The sequence below is a fragment of the Cygnus atratus genome, chromosome 1, assembly GCF_013377495.2.
Source record: "Cygnus atratus isolate AKBS03 ecotype Queensland, Australia chromosome 1, CAtr_DNAZoo_HiC_assembly, whole genome shotgun sequence".
NCBI classification, from domain to species: Eukaryota; Metazoa; Chordata; class Aves; order Anseriformes; family Anatidae; genus Cygnus; species Cygnus atratus.
The window spans coordinates 63,513,176-63,532,184 of NC_066362.1; the positions used below are offsets into that span (position 1 = coordinate 63,513,176).

Below are 19,009 nucleotides of genomic sequence, written 5' to 3' on the forward strand. Positions count from 1 at the left end.
GGGTGCTCACCAGCCTGCTCTACGCATATCCCACCCAGCTAACCCCTACTGCTCTGGTATTTACCCCTCTGTGAGCAAAACCCAGCATCATCACTCTTCTTGGGTACCCCCTCTTCTTCTCTTGGGAGCAAACTGTTCTTCACAACCCAGGTACTAAAAAAGCAGCACTACCTTCTCAAAAGCAGGCAGCCTCAACAACCTTCCCTGCAAGGGACAGCAAAACTCACAACCCACCGTGCTAGTGAAAACCCATTTTCACCTGTTCGACAAGCCTGCCACTGCAGAGCTGTTCCCTGACACTGCAGCATGAGGAGGTTAAAGTCCAGCAGAGGAGTAGGGCAGGGAGCTGGAAGTTAGCTTGTCTCATCTCTTGACCACAAGCATGGCAGGATTATTATTATTATTATTATTAGTCTCTCTGGAGCATCAAAAAAATCCAGAATAAACACAGCAGACCCTGAGCCAAAACACACCCTTAACCACAGCTCCTGTGCTGTCAGCTGGCCTATACTGAGCTGGCCCAGCCATTAGGGACACACAGCCGAACCAGATAACACTCTGTAAAGGTCTCAAAACCACCTGCTTTTTATTTGGCATAGCACTGGAAAGAACCAGATCAAAGGAGCAGTTGCCAGCAGCAGTGTAAAGATGGTGTAAGATAGAGAAATAACTTCTTGAACATTGATTAGGATCAATCTGTAGCTTTTTAGACAATTCAGGATCCACAGGGCTCCCCTGTAATAACCAAAGGACATCCCTGCCCTTCAAGACCTACCTCCTTTCCTTTCTCCTGTGCAGTGTTTCTTTTTTTCTCTCATCTGATCCTGTTGTTACGTCAAGCCATAAAAAATGGATCTCTGGCATTTCTTTTTTCCACACAATATTACTACAACTCTGTGACAAAGTAAGTTTAAAGACTTTAGACTTCACTTTTCATCATGTTTTCCAAAACTGCATTAAGGAGCAATCAGGCAATCACTGGTAGACAGTGAGAAGCAGAAAAGGGAAGATCAATAGGTAAAGGCAGTAATCCTTTATTCTAGCGAAACAACAACAGGAATAATTTATATGACTGCAGGCTTAATTATCTCTGTTCTCACACAGTGGGATTTCATGGAGTGTGAGAATACCTGGTCTCTTCAGACTGCTGTAAATTCATTCCTGTAAACCCCACTTGTACAGAAAATCTGGGTCAGCCTGGTTCTCTTAAAACATTTTTCTTCAAACAAGTCTCTTATCCTGAGGTGCTCTCTCTAGAAAAAATGCCATCAAAATTCAACAGCTCTCTAGAACTTGCTTCATTTGGAAGGCAGGTGGCCCAGACCTAAGAGCAGCCCAGTGGCTTTGCTTCCAGAGAGGCATTCAGTGGTGCACCTACAGACATCATCAGTTTTCACATATGCAGGTAGACATATTCCCCAGATCATTTCATTGCATGTTTGGCACTAAAAGCTGTCACTTTATGCAATACTGAAACCATATGAATTAAAAATGAGCTTCTTCATGATTGTCTGTGTATACCTATAATAAACTACTTCAATATTCAGAGCTTGTGGGAATGTGAGTGTAATTCATAAATTATGAACAAGACTTCTTCAAGCCAGGGTAATTATTATACGTATATAGCACTATGCAGAAATGTAATATTTGTGCAGAAATGCCTTACTAAAATGTCAATATTATAAAGCCTACAGTAACTGATAAGATTAGTTTGGACAAGAACTTTAGCATATACGAAACAACACAGTGTGATGCTAACAGAGGCAGTCCAATTCACCAGCTGTAAATTACAACTGTTTTTCTGCTGCTTTCTAGTCCTCCATTGGATCCAGCACAAAGCATGATTATCTGCACCTCTTATAAGGACTATCATTAAAAAAATGAAATCTTGTGATGCAGTTCACAATAATGCACAAATCACAAAAATACTTACAGACAGGAAAAATATTTCACAAATATTTTACGTAATTATGGCCAAAACAAACAAAAATGTTACATAATATACAAATCATATTAATAATTTGAAAAAATATTAAGTGCAAGCTTTTTTTCCTCGATGTTTTGTCAAACAACTTTACCTCCATTACAAAGGAAGCAAAAACCTGCCTACTCTGAATGACATAGATATGTAGATAAAATTGAGACAATTTCTAGGAAATAACAGGCTTCCACTTTGCTAATTTAATGTTGCATTAAACAGTCGTGCTTCTATAACTCTTCTATAGGGGAACTTTAGGTGTCAAGTCAATCTCTGAAGAGCATACTGTTTTACCCATTTGCTTCTACAGTCAGTGAGTTAAGTGAATTTCAGACATAACACGTAAAATAACCTTTACAAAATACTTAACATTGAGGTTCCTTAGCCACCACTTCACCAGCTTGCACAACTTAAAATTATACCTTTTTAGTACTGTAAATCTCAGTACAGGTATTAGAGAAAAAGACTAGCTGTACAATGCTTCTGGTGGTCCCTTAGTTCAAGTTGTTGAACAGATTCTGAAAGATGCACTGCAACAAACAAATAGGTGACTAGCTTGGGGACTGGTGCGCCCACATTTCACTCTTATGTCTGTCAAGAATTTGACTGTCACACTTAGATGGAGCGGTAACATAAATAACTTGTTCACTGGGAGTTTTAAAGTATATTAAGTACGTTAGCTAAAAGTTTCAGCTAGCATTTGCAAAAAGCCACAAGTTCTAGATTAGCTATGAAGACCAGATTCTGCTCTTATCTGCTCCAGTGTAAGAGACTGCCTGGCTTATAAAAGCTGACACTTGTACTGCTGTCCTTCCCACTCCCCACTGCACTGAGGCACAAGCCTCATAACTCAGCTAAGGTATAACTATCATAGAAGAAAATGTCCTTTCTGCAGACAGATCCCAAATCTGAAAAACATCACAAAAAATGGATTCCTACTGAAGTCAATGGAATGTCTTAGGACTTGCAACAGGGTGCTTGAGAAAGAAATTTGGCTTTAAACCTCATTCGGATGCACTTGAGCATGGAAAGTGTCTGGGCATGGTTCAGTAATGTAAATTTAGACCTAACTATCCATAAACAAGAGGCCACAAGTCTTAGCCTGTTTCCTATGGGCTCTTAAAGTCTCCCCTTTTCTAATAACTTGGAATCTGCTGGCTAATTATGACCAAATTTGACTAAGGGATAAATATTGCAAAGGTGATTAATCTTTCCTACCATCTCTGTAAAAGTAGACAGACAGGGAAAAAGCAGTAAGGAACAGGCACAGAGCAACATGGTCCTTCTCCCCAAAGGCTTCTCAGAAGATTATAGGTTTGATTTTGGAAGCTGCTTTGTATTTGTCACACCCACTGAGGTCATACAGGCTCCCATGTCTCTGCAAACCAGCTCCTTCTAAGCAGAAATCACTTCACCCCTGCAATATGCAGCCAATGCTGAATGGAAACAGTGCAGCCATTCATTCTCACCCATCAATCCCCTTCTTCAATCATTTATTCTAGGGTTGGTCTTTTATTTTTTCCCAGAGGAGAGAGTGGTATAGTAGTGAAACATCCAGTTCAGTACTAAAAAGAGTGGACTCATCATCAGAAGTAACTATCTTGACATCAAGTTTACAAAAAAATCAAACTACAAACTGCAGTGCTGGAGCCCCCGTTCACTTCTGACTCAGAATTGCCCACTGAGTCACCAGAGCTTGCTTCAGCTGCCAAGTCCTCCCGCCAAAACACCTTGTAGTTCTGGGAACAGCATCATGACAGTTGCTGTTAGAGTTGTGTGACTTAACACTACAAACAGCCAAATTTTCTGCAAGCATAATTCTATTGTCTTCAGCAGAGGTGCAGCAGCAGTGAATGCAGATCATAATTCAAACTGCACTGTCACAGAGCCCAATCTGTTTATAAAAAAATAAATTGAAACGATACTTGCTGTACCTGGCTCCGTATACCTTTTGAGAACAGACAAAATCTTGTTCTGTATTAGTACCAGTGCCTTTGGCTGCAGGCCATAGCATGCTCTTTATAACAATAAACTGATCACCAGAAGAGGTTTTGGTAATGGAAAGGTTAAAACTGCAAAACTGTAGTGTAATTGCTATGGTTACCAGCATGGAAATAGAACAGACATTGAAGAATAAATTTGGAAATGTCTATCTTCTTCAATGGCAACAATCTACTGAGGTTGCTTGCATTCTTACATTGCTTACTGGGAGCCCGGCACTCTAAAAGCCTGAATGATGATGTGACCTTACCAATCATACTCATCTTCACCATGTCACCAGCTTCCTGAAAGAACTGGCGGAGGAGCTGGCCAAGCCGCTTTCCATCATTTATCGGCAGTCCTGGCTATCGGGGGAGGTCCCAGTTGACTGGCGGCTAGCCAATGTGACGCCCATCTATAAGAAGTGCCGGAGGGCAGACCCGGGGAACTATAGGCCTGTCAGTTTGACCTCAGTGCCAGGAAAGCTCATGGAGCAGATTATCTTGAGGGTCATTACGCGGCACTTGCAGGGCAAGCAGGCGATCAGGCCCAGTCAGCATGGGTTTATGAAAGGCAGGTCCTGCTTGACGAACCTGATCTCCTTCTATGACAAAGTGACGCGCTTGGTGGATGAGGGAAGGGCTGTGGATGTGGTTTACCTTGACCTCAGTAAGGCTTTTGACACCGTTCCCCACAACATTCTCCTCAAGAAACTGGCTGCTCGGGGCTTGGACTGGCGTACGCTTCGCTGGGTTAGAAACTGGCTGGATAGCCGGGCCCAGAGAGTTGTGGTGAATGGAGTCAAATCTGGTTGGAGGCTGGTCACAAGTGGTGTCCCCCAGGGCTCGGTACTGGGGCCGGTCCTCTTTAATATCTTTATCGATGATCTGGATGAGGACGTCCAGTGCACCCTCAGTAAGTTTGCAGATGACACCAAGCTAAGTGCGTGTGTCGATCTGCTCGAGGGCAGGAAGGCTCTGCAGGAGGATCTGGATAGGCTGGAGCGATGGGCTGAGGTCAACTGTATGAAGTTCAACAAGGCCAAGTGCCGGGTCCTGCACCTGGGGCGCAACAACCCCAAGCAGAGCTACAGGCTGGGAGATGAGTGGCTGGAAAGCTGCCTGGCCGAGAAGGACCTGGGAGTATTGGTTGATAGTCGGCTGAATATGAGCCAGCAGTGTGCTCAGGTGGCCAAGAAGGCCAACAGCATCCTGGCCTGTATAAGAAGCAGTGTGGCCAGCAGGTCTAGGGAAGTGATTGTCCCCCTGTACTCGGCTCTGGTGAGGCCGCACCTCGAGTACTGTGTTCAGTTTTGGGCCCCTCGCTACAGGAAGGACATGGACGTGCTCGAGAGAGTCCAGAGAAGGGCGACCAAGCTGGTGAGGGGTCTGGAGAACAAGTCTTAGGAGGAGCGGCTGAGGGAGCTGGGCTTGTTCAGCCTGGAGAAGAGGAGGCTCAGGGGCGACCTTATCGCTCTCTACAGTTACCTTAAAGGAGGCTGTAGAGAGGTGGGGGTTGGTCTGTTCTCCCACGTGCCTGGTGACAGGACGAGGGGGAATGGGCGAAAGTTGCGACAGGGGAGTTTTAGGTTGGATGTTAGGAAGAACTTCTTTACCGAAAGGGTTATTAAGCATTGGAACGGGCTGCCCAGGGAGGTGGTGGAGTCACCATCCCTGGAGGTCTTTAAAAGACGTTTAGATGTAGAGCTTAGCGATATGGTTTAGTGGAGTACTTAGTGTTAGGTCGGAGGTTGGACTCGATGATCTTGAGGTCTCTTCCAACCTAGAAATCTGTGTCTGTGTCTGAATAAAGCAGGTTTGCATTCACTGAATATGTTTGGTGGTGGGTTTTTTTTAATTATTACTATGCAACAATTTGGAAGGACAAAGTATGCTTTGGATAGGTAATCCTAAAGGAGCCACTAATCCTTTTTTTTGGCAGAGCTCTGACAAAGGCTACAAAGAATGTTGTGGAAGAGGCTTATGAAGGCCTCTAGACTAGCTTCCTGTAGATGTGGGGAAGAAGATGGACAGAAGATGGACAGAAGGAGCCTTCAGACCTTGATGAACCCTGTGGGCAGGTGGACAAATGTCACATTGCTCCCTACACAGCGCAACCATCATATGCCAGGTTTATCTAAATGGCAACCTGTGGCCAAGACACCACCCCTACTGTGAAGAGGATGAAGAATGGCTGTTGAAGGACTGCAATATGTCAAAGCAATCAAATGCTTTATCCTCCTTTTAGGCCCAAGCTGCCTGTGTGGGTGAAGGCAGAATTCAAAGCCACCACCATCTCGTACATGACATCTGGAGACAAGAAGCCACCTCTTGCAGCTACAGCAGCTGTATCAACCTGGCAGCAAAGCAATGCAGTACCCATCACAGTTCACTCCACACAGTGACACCGTGTACTCTACATGAATCAGGTGCAGAGCAATAGGGGATCATTGGTTTGCTTTGCATGATTTTGTTATTTTTTTCCCTTAGAAGAAATAGCAATGGCTGAAACCTGCTTGTACTGAGAATGGTCTTTAACCAAAGGACAATCCATTGTATAAGATCTTGGTTTTGCAGCAAGACATACACAAACCAGTGAGCCATCAGGCAATTCAGTTTTGGGAATTTCCACCCTTGCCTACATAAACAAAGTTAAAGGTTTGTGACAGCTGCTTGTGTTTTGATTATCTCTTTCGGGGTCTCTGAGTTCAAAACCACATTCTAGAGAAGCAACTGGCAGAAGGAAATTATTTCTAACAGCCCATCCATAGAAAAGGCCCCATTATTATTATTAATTACTCATATTGCCATAGAACCTAATTGTCCATACCAAGAATAGAGGCTCACTGTGTTGCATTCAATACAAACAGGCGGGCAAGGCCAGGCCTTGCCCCGCAGAGCCTGCTGCCTACGAGCACCCAGGCCAAGCTCCACGTTAACTATTGCGAGTTCTGCAGGAAGCCTGCCCAACACACCCAACAAGGTTTTGGCTGGCCTGAGCTCCCAACCACCTACAAAAGCCCTGCCTTGCAGGATTAAATGAACGTTTCCCACATATGGCCATTATAAAGGGCAGCCCACCCATCAGGGCCTAGTACAAAAACCCGAGGCATGTATCTTTCCCAGATGTAGCAATGGCAACAAGGGGTGCTTTGTGGTAAGAAAGCTGCCCGGGGGCAGTGGAGGAGGAGAGGCATGGCTTCTCCTTCACGTGGGGAGCTGGCTGGAATTTGTCTTCTCCTGCAACAAACAAATGGATATCGGGAAAGAACAAAAAGGCGCAGAAGAGAAGAGCTGTGTTTTGGAAAGGGCTGAGTGGGAAGGAGTAGGCAGACTGCTACAAATGCCACAATGGCAGCCAGGAACGGTCAGCTTCCAAAGGGGCAGGGAAGAAGTCAGAAGTGGCAAAAGAGAAAGAACTGCTGGGGAAGAGAGACAGGGATGCTCTGGTATCACCAGAGTATGTGGGAGAAGGACCAGGAGAGGCTGGAGGGTGAAGGGGGCAATCCCACAGGAGGTGGGGATACAGGCAAAGTGCTGCTGATTGTCTCTAGTGAGAAGAACTTCACCACTGAAGCACTGCTGAATAATGAACTGAGAAACCTAACAGGCTTCCATAAGTTTCCTAGCCTCATTTTTCCTTAAGTTTTGATTGTGTAACAGTAGCAAAACTACCAGCTAAACTGTTCCTAACTGGTCTTACTGGTCACACTGGCACGGGTGGGAACTACTGCCACTGCACATGCTGGCCAGTGAGTACGGGGCAGCTGATTTCTTTGTTTTACTGGTTGATCAGCCTTTTAAAATGGAAGGATCTTTAGAAGATAAAGTATTTGATTAGAGCTGAGAAAATCTCTGTTTTCTTTGTGATTTAGCCCCAGACTTCCTAGGAAGTTACGGCTGAACAACCTATCCCTGCACAGCTTTTGGGCCTCCATTACTCATCTGTAAATTCCCTTTATTTTTCCTTTATAGCAAATCCCCAACAAGATTGTCTATTTCCACAGTAAAATCTCTAACCTTTTATTTATATGCTTAAATTCATTGTGCCAGGCAGCACAGAATCCCCAGGTACTACTGTCAGGCAATAAATAACAATTTATCCCGCACTGCTGGGATCTAGGGGGCAAAACAGAAGCTCATGAAACAAGCAGTATTTTGATTTTTCAGAATGTTTGACAGAGTGAAGTCTGTTCTTTAACAGTATAGCAATTTTTTTATGTTGGCTAACAAAATTGCATTTCAGTAACTACAGACTGTTTTATGCTGATGCACGTTTTCATCACCACTATATACATCTTGTCCCTTTCGTCTGTCCGACACACCGTCAGTGACTACTCCAGTGAGTTTTATTTCACCGTACGCTCTTCCCAGTGAAGACCCCAGCCAATGCCAGCCCCCGTTTGGTCTGGAGGCAGTGCCCATCCCTCTGGCAGCAGCTGAGGTCGTGCTGACTCACTGCCTCCAGCCTTCGCCTGCACCCACTGCCAGTGCTCCGGGAAGTGCCCTGCTCCACTCTCCACACAAAGCACCAGACTGCAAGCTCTGAGAAAGGCTGCTGATCAGATTTTGGACTCCTTTCCACTAAAAAAATAACTGACTGAAATAGAGGCCTCTCACTCTTAGCCCAATGGCATTCCTAAGGAAATAGCTGAGCTGAAGAACCTGGCCAGAGAAGAATCTCTGCCACAGGTTTTTGGAGCAGAACTCAGGTTTCCATCTTCTAAACCCACTTCTTTCAGGTGGGATAATTAGAAGTTAGTTACTCACAGCAAGCAGATCCTTGCATAATAGCAAGAAAGTGACAAGTGTATGTGCCTAGCCCAGCTGGAGCTGTGGTTGCCTAACAGAAGTTCTCACTGGTAGAGAAACTAGGGGCTCCACCTCAAGAAGAAACTTGCAAATAAGGGATCATTACAGTAGAAAAAGTATATGCAGCACAATCTTCAACTGCAACTCTTCCTGTTATACCCAGGGAAAGGGTTATTTATACCCAAACAAGGCTTATATGCTCATTTTAGATTTAAGGTTCTTTTCATCAGTCTAATCTGATACAAAGACAAATCCAACAGCAATAAAGCATAAGAATGACTCTGAATGGATATAATCTCAGCCCAAAGAACAGTGAGTAAAGTACTTTTCAAACACCAAGTGCCAAAGGTCTGATTTACTCAAGGTGTCGTTTCATTTCATGATCTTGAATATATTCCTCCATGCTACTGCAAGCAAGAAGACAGACAATACTTGAAACCACAAATTATGAAGCAGTGTTAAGTAGATTACAGCAAAAAAGTGTAAACAAGGGAGGCCTAAAGGTGTATCCTGAAATCTACATATAGTCAACCAAATAGATGTGGTCTGTAATTTCAAAGTATGTAAGCAAAAAGATGTCATACAGGTTTCAATACAAGATTGCTCAGCCTGCTAAATAAAGCAAGACTGTTTTCCATGATAATTAAAAAACAGATTTTAGGGTCCAAATTTCCAGGTATCTGAATCTGGTAATTCAGGTCTGTCACTTTAATGTGGTTTTTATTTTAGGAATAGTAATCATCAAAGAATATATAGCATTGTTGTAACTTCAAATTCAGCCCACTTGGAAAAATGTTATCACTTAACTATCTTGTTCCAGATTTGCTCCTATTTTTACACAGCTAAGCTTACAGTATGTTAAGTGAAAGTCTTGTTATTACCAGATGGCAGTCATCAGCCCTTAACTGGCAGAAAAAAATAAGAACTTACCTAATGCCCAAGAAATGGAATTACCTAATGCCCAAAGTATCAAACTCCTAACAGATCTTACATGCCTCCATCTCCCATATTAGCATACATGGAAAATTATATACAAACCACACTATTTTTCTTACATATAGTTATATACCATACACATTATTTCACAAAGGAGTCCTTGTGAAGGACTTTACATTTGTGAAAGTCTTTACATTTCACTTTAAAAAACTGTCACTAAGGACACAGATTTATGACTGCAGTTTTTTTAATATGTAACTGATCTAGTGCACATTCTCAGCTCACAGCAGATGTAAGATACATGTCAGATAAAAACTCATTCCTTCAGGTTTCTGCCTTTTTGTTTGTTTGTTTGCCTTGCCCTCATGCATTTGGACCAAGTCAAGTGCACACACATGATCAGTAATTGAAGCTCAGCTGAGTTATGACAATTCATCAAGCTGCAAGAATAAGATCATGTGTTTGAGACCAAGTAATTACAGTTATTCCAGTTCTCCCTTCTTTGGTGAGAAGAAATGCAAATTCTCAGTTTATAACACATTTTATCATTTACATCTTGATGACAGTGATGTTTGCCAGCTGGGCACAGACTCAATAATTAAATTGTTGTTCCATTTTACCCTTGACATACACATAAAGCCAGGACTTCACTGTTAGTCTTCAAGTCATACCTGCTATAAATGATCGTGAGGTGCAATCCTGAGCATAGGGTATATTGCTAAAGGTAGCATTCTTCACTTGAGATTCTTAAATGAAGCCTTTCCTAACAGTCTGTAGGTGGGAATCACATGCATTATGAAGGAAATGAGTGAATGCAAATGTTCCCCCAACTAGACTCAGGCCAACTCTGCGTGTTTGTTATCAGGTTTTATCCAGTACAACTTTTTAATGCTTTGTAAATCTCCATGAGGTACTCTGCATACAAGAAAAACTTTTCCCACCCATCTATAAAACTTGTCTTTATTAAAGCCATGAATTATGCAAACTACAAGCTATTCAGAGCACACTTTTAATAAAAGAAAACAGAGATTCAAGTTGGGTAATAATTGTTAAAGTATCCTGGATTAGCCATCAAATTGAGAACCAGAGGCTATGCCTACGCAGAGAGTTTAATAACCCAACTGTGAACTCCCCATGTGCCCACACCTATACTTGTACCAACTTCTCTCTAGCTCTCTTAACGCTGGAGTGCCAAAGGCTGCATGTTTCTTGCTGGAAACCTGAAGCCATGTCTTGGAGTCTGGCATCCTGCGTCTTGCCATGAGGATGTGAGTAGAGGAGATGCCAGTCCTGAGCAAGACTAAATCCAAATCATGCTGCGTTCATGTTTGGCCAAAATCCAAACTTTTATAAATGAATTGTTTCACCAAGCCACCTGTTCCCTTTGCCTGACCCAAAATCCTACCTTCACTCTTAGAGATTTGCTGCTCCTTTTCCGTCTTCCTAGCTGAGCTTTACAACTACTAGGAGCTGTTCTTCCTCCTCCAAGTATACAAAACAGAAGTTAAAACTGCTGCTGTAACAAAGTCCAACTTCCTTCCATGGATGTAGCCATCAGTCAGTGATGACAAAGAGCACTTCACAGTTCATCACTGACATTTAAGCCTATCCAGAGTAACTAGGAAAACCAAGGAAAGGCTGTGTGCTGTGGCTAAACTTCCTGAGGTGCATACTGAATGCATGGCATTGCCCTTGCCGCACGTCATCTGTGATTTCTGAGAGCACAACATTAAAAATCAACAAACACACACACAAAAAAAAAAAAGAACAGGAAGGAGTTCATATAATTTAGTTGAAATTAACCCAGAAATGACTGACTGAAGTGAAAGGTGACCAACTGGTAACTGAGGACTTCTTTTATGCCTCTGGGTTAAGCACAGTGTTGTATGTATTACTGCTAGCGCTGGAAACCTACTGGTTGTGTAGATGGGTTTAACGTGGCTGTACAGAACAAGGACAAATTAAGTGTGATTCAAAGGAGAAAGGAAGAAGGAGAGGGTATGGCATGGCTGTGTGGGTAATGGGTTCCACTCCCAGCTCTGATCACAAGGACTCAAGTGCATTATCTAACCTCGCCATGCATCAGTTTTCTTGCCTGAGGTTAAATAAATAAATAACCCCAGAAACAAAACAATGGAAAAAAATGCAGGGTTGCTTTTTGCAAAACATTATGAAAAGATACCTTACTGTGCACTCCTTCAGCCAACCAAATTTTAAAACTGCCTTAGAAGTCATCTTTTCCAGGATGATTTTAATGGTGAGGCTGCTACAAAGCAGAGCTGACAAATCCTCTGCTGTTTCATTTTCAGCCCATGTTAAAAAAACATTTCTAGAGTATTTCTATGATTCTCTCATGTCACTGCAATACCAAGACAGAGTGTGGAAGGTCTGGTCTGCCACAAATGGACAGATTTCTTACATTCACACAATGACAAAAAGGATCTTTAATATAAAAAATTCAGTTCAGTGTCTAATGGAGCATCAAATCTACACTAATTAAGATGTAAGGCAGAGACTGCAAAAGGGAAGATAGACGTATATAAACCATCATGGACATGAGATAAACGCTAATCTAGAATGCATGGCAGAAAATGAAAGGCTGCAGACAGGAAGGAATCACAAGAGAAATGCAGAAAATGGGAATAGACCAATTTCAGTCTTAGCAAAAGCCTTTTGGTGTTAATAGTCTTAATAGGTCTGTCCCAAAACCATAGATTTAGGACAGTGGCCTGATTTTTCCTTTAACTATTAAGTTTGTTAAACTTTAATAGTGAAAGACATTTGGAAACATACATTAGAATCCTGAAATTATTTTTCTTAATACTACCCCTCCACAGAGAAGCACAGTTCCCATTAAAGCACTAACCTGCAATCTAGCTCAATTTCTACCTGCTTACTTCAGCTTTAGACACCTGCCCTTGCTGAGATGTGTTTTTCACCTTTGGAATAGTCCTAACTGCTTCCATCTGTAGCTGGTCTATACTCTGGACTGCTTTCACAGGACAGTATGAAAAATTGCTCTTTTCTCCTCATAGTCATCTGCTGTTAGTGATGCAAGCAGTCCTGGGTAAAGGGACAAAGGGAACATTCTTATCTTTGCATGCCATATCAATTCCCCTAAATTGAGGACAGGAATATACCCTCTCTCCTCCCCCATAAAATATAGTGGTGCAGAGTTCAGAAGGAAATGAGGAAAGAAGAGGGAAAGAAAGTCACGCCACAAATGTAAGGCATTTCAACAGAAATGAATACTTGCTTTTCATCTGTGCCATTATAAATTAAAATCATCCCAAAGAAAAAATGTACAGTACAGAATCGTACTGAATTAAACATCACCCCCTCAGGTATCAGACAAATAGGAAAGGGAAATCCATGGCAAAGCCAACTTTTTAATGAAGCCTACAACGTAGCAGAGCTATGAGGGACACAAACACAGGTGAATCAGATTTCATTCCCATTGTCCATAGGCCAAACAAAACACCAATATGAAAACATGACAGAAAATGAGCTGCTTAAATGAACACATATGAGATTTTTAAAAAAATGAGAAGTTATTTGAGAAGCAGGTTGCTATTCTAGAATCCCTCAATATAGCCAGAAAAATATCTGATCTCATGTATATTTTCTCCAAGTGGCAATTGCATAAGGTATGTAAAAGTTGGCCAGGTGCAAATTTAGTCTATGCATCTGACTTTGAGAACGCTCCTCATTTTACTTTGATGAATGCTCACAAATTACTATTTCATGCCAAATGTTATTTTCTCCACCACTGTTCTGCCCCCAGTTGCATTTTCCATAAAGCCAGGTGTTCAGTCTGACTGGTGTTCTGCAGACAGACTGCACCCACCCATACCTTAGAAGGCAAATCTGCACTGCAATACAGAAGGGAAGGAAAAATATTTCACATAAAGGAAGGTGAAAAGATGGTAGTGAATTATTTTTTTTAATTCATTACAAAAGGCTTAATTCCAAACGGATGCAGACTTTTAGATTAAAGACTATTCAGTGAGCCATCATTCTGCATTCACGAGGCTTAAACAGGAAGTACTTCACAATAATGATGCCTGGCTCCCCCATTAACACTTCAATCAGTCATTTTAGATTTGGTACTAATTCAATATTTTATAGAAAATCTATGGAAAATTAACTTTTCCATGACATAAAATCCAGTTGCAACTCCCAGTTATCTCAGAGGAGCTCAACACATGGTGGATTCACTCCAAATCCCTCAGGTTGGCAAGGGATTTCTTAGAAGAGTGAAAGTACGAAAATGATTTAACTATGAAGAGAAAAAATAAACTCAATTCAGAACTATTTTAGTAGTATGCGAACCCCAAGCATTTAAAGCTGACTATCAATATTTAAGGGTTGGCTATTGCAGGAGGTGTAACAAATCACACGCTTATCTGCACTGGCTCATAAGGATACAATGCAATTAGTGAGAGCAACTAGCAATGCAGGTCCTTGGGAAAGAAAAAAAAAGTTCATCTACATTTTTCTTTGCATGCTGCCAAAGCTCCAGCAAGAGCTCTAATTTCCCCTAAGATGATTTCAGCTGCTTACGTTTTCTGTAGGCTAATACACAGCATTCATTTCCTTTCCGAGGAAGCCATCCTGCCACAATTTGATAAGCATCCCCTTTAACATCAGTACCTGTTTAAGCAGCTCATTCTGTCCCCCTATTTCTCTGGCATTCATTCCTATCCTCACGCTTACTTTTTGGCTATGCAGGTAAAGCAGTTTATGGGAATGTATTGTGAACCACATCATGTACCCAGGTCTGGTTACAGACAGCATACACCCCCTTCAGTTATTTTTAACTGAGGTCACTTTTCTAGCTAGGTGTGACAGTATAAACAGATGCACAACTGAGAGCTAGAACAGGGGCAGGCATGACAAAGGGAGACGCAGAGCTGTCTCACTGAGAGAAAAGCACATCAAACTACTCCCTTACTAATGCTAGGTCAATGCAGGCTCAATGACAATCAAGAGAAAGTGAAATTCAGGCATGGAGGGAGGCTATGACTCTGCTAACAGTCACTATTTCCAGGCAGCAGGCTGTTACATGTTGGGTAACACACAGCAAGCTGCTACTGGAATTGAACTGGACATAGTGGGCACTCTCAGAGACCTTGCATTGTCTTGCTGCCTTTCCCCTCTAGTCCAACCTCCTGCTCAAGGCAGGGTCAGCCCTAAGCTCAGACAGGGTTGCTTAGGGCTGTATCCAGTTGGGGCTTGGTAACTCCCAGGGAAGGAGACAGCACAAACTCTCTGGGCAACCAGTGCCACTGCCTGCTCTCATGGGGAAACAGTTCCCCTTTAAATCCAGCCTGAACCTGTCTAGTTTCAATCCATGCCAGTTCTCTTGTCCTCCCACCATGTCCCACTGTGAAGAGTCTGGCTCTGTCTTCTCAGTATCTCCTTGTAGGCATGGGCAGGCTGCTGCTGGGTTCCCCCAGATCCCTCTTTTCCCAGGCTCCCTCAGCCCATCCTCACAGGGGAAGCGCTTCAGCTCTTGATGATCTTGGCGGTCCCCTGCTGAACTCAGCCCAGACGATCCATTCCTTTCCTGTACTGGGCAAAACTGGATGCCATTTTCTAGGTGGGGTCTAACAAATGCCAGTAATCATCACTTCTCTCAGCCTTCTCAAGGCTAAGGTCCTGCCAGCACCGTCTAGGATGCCATTAGCCTTTTCACTGTTAGAGCACACTGCTGGCCCAAATTCAACTCACAGTCCTCCAGGATCCCCAAATCCTTTTCCACAGACCTGCTCCCCAGTCAGTCAGTCCCCCAGCCTGTAATAATTGAAGAAGCTTTGCAGCGTGCTGCTTGACTTTGTTAGGACATTCCTTATAAGTACAGCTCTGAAAATGAACTGCTAAGAGCATCTTCTGATTCTTTTTGTTGCAGACCCATGCTTAGGTCTGAGGAGAGGAAAATACAAAGTGATGAATGAAGAGCTGGAGAGACACCCAAAGCTTGGTCAGTCTTAGGGCTCTTCTGGATCCAGTTGCTGTGCAAGCCCCTGCGTAACAGCTCTATCACTGAAGTTCTTGCATTGCCTTCCATGCTCTCCTTTCCATGTGTAACAGTTTCCTGTGCTGCCCTGCTCTCCTCTCCTAACCAGGCCAGCTGTGAAAGGGAACTGGGTAAACACCCTTCCATTAGCAGTGTATGCACACAGAGGCAGCACCAGCTGGGCTCTGGAGGAGACAGCACTGCAGCAGGCATCTGACCGCTGTCCATCCAGGTCTGCCGCTCACGCACCCTTTCCCTGCCCTCACCTTGGAGCTGGGTGCTAGGCAGCACGGCCCTTCTGAGTGGCACAGCGTGGAAAGGCTCACAGAACCAAGTGCTGAGAGCAGGATGAGGTGTTGGAAATGCTCACTTCATCCCACATACATTGTCGCTGAAAGGAGGTGTAAGTATATACTGAGGTGGCATCGGTTCACAGCTCTTAAGTTACATATCTGGGACACGTTCATCTTTAGGGGGAATTCAGAAAATCTCACTGGGATGTGTGAGCCTCTTCACACCTTACTAAGCATCCTGTGCTGCATACACGTGCGTAGAGTGACTGCCCATTTAACAGGGCTTTATTTGGGATAGGGAGCCTGCCCCTCCGCTGTTCTGTCCTTTTTGGATCCAAAAAGCCCCACCAACTGTACATGTCAAAAGGCAGAGAGGAAACTGCAAGCACAGGGCTTCAGAGAAGAGTGTGGGAGTCAGAGGGACAGCACTGTGCCAGGGGACTGGGGAGATGGAGCTTGAATCACCTGCATGAAAGTAGCACAGGCAAGAGCAGAACAGCACAGAAACTGTCAGAGGGAGCTTCAGCTCTACTCCTCCAGAACCCTTTCCAGTCATAAGCCAAGAATTATTTGTGGAAGCCACATTGCTAAACTCACTAAGCACTTCATAAAACAATGATGCAACATCTCTGTGAGGTAAAGAAAACACAAATTTTTGACCTGCAAAGGATAGGGCTGCTCACCAATAGTCTGGTTTCTGATAATTTACCAAGGATTTTTGGGTTGAGTGTAATATGAACACTAAACTGCACCTTCAACCTAAAAATCAGATAGCCAGCTCTATGTGTAATCCAGGGGAAGAGCTTGTCCCCACAGAACTACATACATAGAAGCCAAGCAGCTGAGTGAGAAACTGCTCAAACTAGTCAGCCAGAGAGTGAAGGAGAGGAACTTGGGGATCTGCTCAGCTGCTATGTTCATGATTTGATTTTTAAAGAGAAATCTCTGCCTAGGATTTCCCAGGCCTAGATGCCTTGTATGGTTGGATACCAAAGCTGCCTTCAATCCCCATTTTATCACAGCTGGAGGTGACTGACATTTCTCCCCTCTAAAAACATTGCCAGCCACCAGTGAACAACAACTAATCACAGAATCACAGGATGGGTGAGGTCTGAAGGGACCTCTTGAAATCATCTCATCCAGCCCCCAGCTGAAGCAGGGACAGCTACAGCAGGTTGCCCAGGAAAGAAGATCAATATGAAGCCATTTTACCCTTCATTAAAAGAATGAAATCTAACAACAGAGATTGTACTTACAGCAAATGCAATGTAAACATGTAAGACCACAAATATGAGACTGGAAAACGGTTTCCACAGAATATGCTAGTAATTACACTCTCACCCCCATAAAACAGTGAAAACAGAGTACCTTTAAGCACATGACAAACAGCGATGAGTCTTATTCCCTGCACTCTTATTCACAGCAGGTTAAACAGCACATCTAAAGCAACCTTCTGAACAGGGGCCCTAAAACTACAGCATTTTTACTGCAGGTTCAAAATTCCACTAGTTTGAGATGTAACTGAGCAAGGCACGGCAACATATCTTACAGACTGGAGAAAAAAATATGAACATTAATACAGCTTTAAAATAATAATGTTTTGTTTAACACTATTCCTACAGTCTTGTCTAACTTCAGGACCACCAATGCTCCGTCTTGTAACACTGAAGACTGTTAAAGTCAACACAACAGGGTATATGTTTTCACATTCCTACTATTCTCTTCATTTTTGAAAACGTAAGGTTGTTAGCTGATAGATGTTTTGAGTCTTTCCAGAACAGCTTACACATGTAATAACTGCTCTATTTTGGAAGAAGTATTTATTAGGTCACAGTTTAAAACTTCAAGCTTTTGTAATGTAAACCAGTGTCATGCCCCAAAACATTCAAGTCTTAGGCTAAAGCAGAAACCTCTGAACAAAGCACAAGAAACATCGGAGCTTACTATAATAATTCATTTTGCATGGTGCTTAGCATATATTCTATATACAAGTATTAATATTTAATGTAATGTATTGCAATTTGCTTTTAATTCTACATCCTATAATGGCCTTACTTTCCCATCTCACCCTCCAGCAATGGAAATTATTGTATAGCTGAGGCTCTGTATTGCAATCTGTACGGAAAAAGCCCCACTGAAGTTCACTCGAGTTTTGAACTGCCAAGGAACAAAGGAGAAGAATTCAGATCCTAGATGGCTAAGCCATGACTAAGTAGTCAAAGACAGGCAGCTCCGTCTGCTGAGCAATAAATGCAATGAGCTCCTAACAGCAGAAAAAAAAAAAAGAATTTAGTAATGAAATAATTCAGAAATGAAGACTTGCCTCAGGAAAAACATAGGATGAGATTCGACCCCAGTAAATGAATCTGTTCAGAGAAGAGGTAATGGCCCTACACATAACTCTGCCCACACCCAAGTACCTACTGTTCCTCTTGAATGGACAAACCATTTGTTTCAGTATAAATCTGAGGCCTCTTTCCTGTACCCCACTACGACTTCAGAGAGGCTACAGATGTAGAGAGAAAAGAGCAGAAGAACAAATCCTCACTGACAAAGCAGGAGTTTTCCTAGCTCTTGTCCAGCCATGGTGTTTGATGTCCCACCATGCAGACCACACCCAGGCCACAGTCCGGGATGTTCTCTGCAGTGCCTGCTGGAGACAATACACTGGGACCATCCTCCATACATGTTGGAGGGAGCCTTAATAAAAAGCTGGCTTTGGGCTGCCTCTGCCATTTTGCTAGAGAGCTTTCAGACAGAACCCTACGACCACAAATCCCAGGCCCCCAAATCACAACACAGCTTGCCCAAAGCACCTCGGTCTGAATCCTGCCTTGCTGATGTCATCAGAGGCATCGTTTGCTCATGCACACAGTTAGGAATCTGATCTGCACTCAAGGAACAGTCATAACAGAGGTGTTTACAGAGAAGATGAGAAAATACATTACAGTGACAGGAAGGAATATGAGCAAATTCTCTTTGCAGGGCTGCA

At 43.1% G+C, this 19,009-nt stretch overlaps 1 protein-coding gene across 7 annotated transcripts in view; it reads right to left on the bottom strand.

Annotated features, from left to right (window-relative positions):
* Positions 1 to 19,009, bottom strand: part of BICD1 (BICD cargo adaptor 1) — a 177,325-nt gene that overhangs the window by 156,080 nt on the left and 2,236 nt on the right. The window lies entirely within an intron of this gene.